At 39.3% G+C, this 4,278-nt stretch overlaps 1 long non-coding RNA gene across 1 annotated transcript; it reads left to right on the plus strand.

Moving 5' to 3' along the window:
- The first annotated feature begins 3,088 nt into the window (after nucleotides 1–3,088).
- Nucleotides 3,089–4,013, plus strand: LOC116575073. The gene is made up of 3 exons (XR_004279591.1): nucleotides 3,089–3,156; nucleotides 3,248–3,375; nucleotides 3,774–4,013. It is a non-coding gene; the product is annotated as an uncharacterized LOC116575073 (long non-coding RNA).
- Nucleotides 4,014–4,278: the final 265 nt, after the last annotated feature.

Genomic DNA, 4,278 nt, shown 5'->3' on the forward strand with positions numbered 1-4,278 from the left:
CATCCCAGGTCCCTGGGATCATGACCTGATCCAAAGGCAGATGCTTAACCCACTGAGCCACCCAGGTGCCCTGAAATCATTGTCCTTTAGGCACCATTAGCTTTATCTAGACTTTTGCTCATATAAACCCGATGACTTCTCACTTTCTTAAACTTTGTCTTTGTTGGTCCTTCTTTCTTGAATGCCCCTTTCCACTTATTCAACATGATGATCTTCAGCTATAATTTTAATACGTAATTCAAACCTTCCCTTTGACAAAAATTCTCAGATTTTTCCAACATAAAACTCTCATGATACTTATCATGCTTACTTCTGATTTAATTATGTGTTTGTTTCTACTAGACTATAGATTCTTGAGGACAGTAAATATATCTGTTCTATCTCTATGATCATCACGGTAAATATACTGCCTTTGATCATCATGCCATCATATACTGCCTTTTCTTACAATCAGTAACAACTTATGGAAAAGCCTCGTTTTCAGTGGGTCGTAGAAAGAAGACCTGAATTACTGGACTACTATCTTCCCACTTCTCAAATGTGTGACATTGTGAGACCCACTAGATTTTAATCTGTAAAATGTAAATAATTATACTAAACTGGCTTATTTCAGGTTGTTTCAAGGATCAAATAAAAATGAAGATATGGATATGAGGAATTTGGAGAGGCAGGGCAGGAGGGTCGTGGGGCGAAGGGAGGGAAAAAAATGAAACAAGATGGGACCTGGGAGGGAGAAAAACTGTAAGAGACTCTTAATCTCAGGAAACAAACTGAGGTCTGTTGGGGGTGGGAGGAGAGGGATAGGGTGGCTGGGTTATGGAATGATGATTCACAGACCTGTACCGATGAAGCAAATAATACATTATATGTTAATTTAAAAAATGAAGATATGAAAACCCTTCATTCATTCTGAAAATAAGCTATTTAGAGGATTCTCCATTTCATAGGAGAATAGCCTCAAATCAAAGGCTATTTAGTAAACCATCACCATTCTACAGATGAAAACAATGAGATCCAGGAAAGAGAACCGACTTTGGTGAAATCTACCATGCAGATTCCACGACTCCTCATCCTATGTTATGTCTCCTACATTTTCCTCTACTGATTGAACATTTTCAAAACTTTTTGGTATTTGGTATTTGGTCTCTCTAGTGAGAGACCCAGAGGTTTCTAAGTGATCAACTAGACAATTTGTTTGTTTGTGTTCAATTTAAAAAAAAAACATGATTCCTTCAAATAAATCACAAAAGTTGGGATATTCTGCTTACTTTCCATATTATTTTGAAAGTGAAAGCAATAACATAGAGGCTTTAACATTTCTTTCCTCTCTTTCTCTCTAATATCAATGTTTAGGTCTCACAGATCTCTACTCGTTTTCTTGGGGAACTCTTTCCAGATCCTTGCCATCCCATTGGGTGAAGTCATAGTTTAGGACTCAAAGAAAGGCAACCCTTCCTCACAGGGTCTTTGTGAAACGAAATGATGCGTATAGTAATTTTAACAAGTATGCTGTTTGACACAACAATTTAATCAATCGCCAAGTAAAGATTTGAGAAAGCCTGGTGGGCCCTCCCACTCCAGTGGTTTTGATTTGAATCCGGTCTTCACCATTCACCAGCTGTTGGCCTTAGGCAAGGTAACTGTCCATTTCTCATTTTCTTCAATATGAAATTAAAATTGAGAAAACAGGACCTACTACTATTGTCTTGCAGACATATGCACAGTTTCTAATACAGTTCCAGCTGTGCAGTAGAGCCTTCATGAATAGCAACTGCTTTTCAAGTGCCATATTTTTGCCAGGGTCTCTTATCGTTATGCCTGTACATCTGCCCGCTGTGAACGGGAGACAGGTTTTGAGCTCCCACAGGTATTGCTGTATCTGGACAAAGCAGGATGGCGTTGACATGCTTAATAAATGTTTGGTGAATGGGGGGATGAAAAAGCAGCAGAGAAGCCTCAGAAGAGAGACCTTATCTAACTCCTAGCCTGGTCTTCACATCTGAAATACATCTGTCCTACGTGGCTTTCATGATGATAGTCTAGAGATGGAGGCCATCCAAAATGTGAGCCTCTTTCTCCCTTTTTTTTTTTCCCCATTTGCAATGTTTTTATATAGATGTTTTCTGATCTTAAATAAGCAGCCACATGAGACATGATGACCATAAAATAAACCAATATATGCCTTGATGAACAAGGAGGAGTTAGAACTCTTGTCTGAACTGGGTTGGAAATGGTAGTGGTGCTGTGGGTGTTATGAACTGATTTACACAATTCTTTTTTTCTTTTTTTCTTTTTTTAAGATTTTATTTATTTACTTGAGAGAGAGAGAAGAGAGAGAGGGAGAAGCAGATTCCCCACTGACCAGGGAGCCTGATACAGGGCTCGATCCCAGAACGCTGGGATCATGATCTGAGCCAAAGGCAGATGCTTAAATTAGCCAGCTGAGCTGCCCAGGTGTCTCTGATTCACACAATTCTCATTTTTGCACATCTTAATGATGTCATCAATCTTTCTTCTATTTCCTGCTGCACTGAGTGACTCTCTTCTGTCAGCCAGTTTGATCCTGAAGTATCAGCTTAACTCATCTAAAACCACAGCTACTCTGCTCACAGCTAGAGATGAAACCATCCTCCTATGCCAGTCACATTATTAATCATTCTGGATGGAGATGTCAATGATTGTATTGATAATTCTAAGGTCTAACCACTCATGACCTCACCTAAAATAAATAACACCTTATCTGTTTTCCATAGCAAAGTTTTCATAGCTTTTAGGCCAATTCTCTCATATATGTCTGTGAAGGAGGTAGAAGAGGTATTATTATGTCATTTTTTAAAAGATTTTATTTATTTATTTGACACAGAGAGAAAGAGATCACAAGTAGGCAGAGAGGGGGGCAGAGAGAGAGGGGGAAGCAGGTTCCCTGCTGAGCAGAGAGCCCGATGCAGGACTTGATCCCAGGACCCTGAGATCATAACCTGAGCTAAAGGCAGAAGCTTAACCCACTGAGCCACCCAGGCACCCCTTATTATGTCATTATTTAAGACATAAAGAACTAAAGTTCAGGCTGGTATTACCACTTCAGAGTGGGAAACTTTATGGTCTCAGTAAAACTTGGCCCTCATTTCATCTTTGGAATAAATCTGTTGTTTGATGGTAGGCCCCTCGTGCTCTTTAAGTCTTGATTAGCTCCTCTATGAAGTGATTTTACGCTTAGGAGCTGTCTTGGTTTCTTTTCAGATCTAAGATCGCCCAGATTCTTAACATCATTAAGGATAAAGAATGATGGTAGCAGAACTAGAACCTGGATGCTCTGAGTCCTAACCTAGTCTTTTTATAGACCGCTGTCAATGGCCACCACGAAGACAGTCCTGGGTATGTCCTTTATACCGGGGGTTTCCAGGTCTGAATGCTCAGATTCACCTGCTTTTGTTAAAAATGCAAACTGCCTCAAAGATTCAGAGTGCGTAGGTCTTTTTTTTTTTTTTTTCAGCCTTTTTGGGACTCTTCAAATTCTATTTTTTTCCTCTAGGATGTCTGATATCTAACTCGCAATTGTTGTCTTTCTCCCATTTAAGGCCAAGTCTTAGGATAGAGAAAATGGGGTGAATGAGCATGATATTTAAGACCCCAGAGCCATGTCCATAGAGGGAAATGATACTGAATCATCTCCCCCAAGAATATCTTTCAGTAGGAATAAGTTAATTTAATTAGCTGCTACCAAACAGTTGAATTTCCGACAATGACATTTCATCTCCTCATTTCTCCCACAGAGAGAATGTGAAGATTGGCCCCATGGTTCCTGCTGTTAAGTGGGACCTAAGTGGAAGAGAAGAGGGACCTTTGTTTCTGAGCTGATAATCAGCTAAAAGAAAAAAAAAAAAAAGCACTTGACAAAGTCTAGAAGGGATCTCAGCTGGAGTTTTTATGAGGCGCAAAAATGTTCTGTTACTAGGTCTTTATAGGTCATATACAATAATAAGAAAAGCTTGAGAAAATGAGAGCAATCAAAGCCGATCACATTACAGTATAAAATTGTGAGTCAAATTCTTCCATATATTTAAAGTTATATGTTCATGTATTCTTTTTTAAATTATATGTTCACAAAATAAGCTAAAAGTCCCAAATAGCACAAGTCTCAAAGTAACTTTCTGGCTTGGCCACACACAGAAAGGAAGTCAACAATATCCAGTAACAGCGACCTCTGGGTCACCAGGAAGTAGCAACACACAGCAGAGGAGAGTCACTCCCGTTAGGTTTGAATCCTTATTCTGCCTT

This window comes from Mustela erminea, chromosome 16 (assembly GCF_009829155.1).
Source record: "Mustela erminea isolate mMusErm1 chromosome 16, mMusErm1.Pri, whole genome shotgun sequence".
Taxonomy (NCBI): Eukaryota; Metazoa; Chordata; class Mammalia; order Carnivora; family Mustelidae; genus Mustela; species Mustela erminea.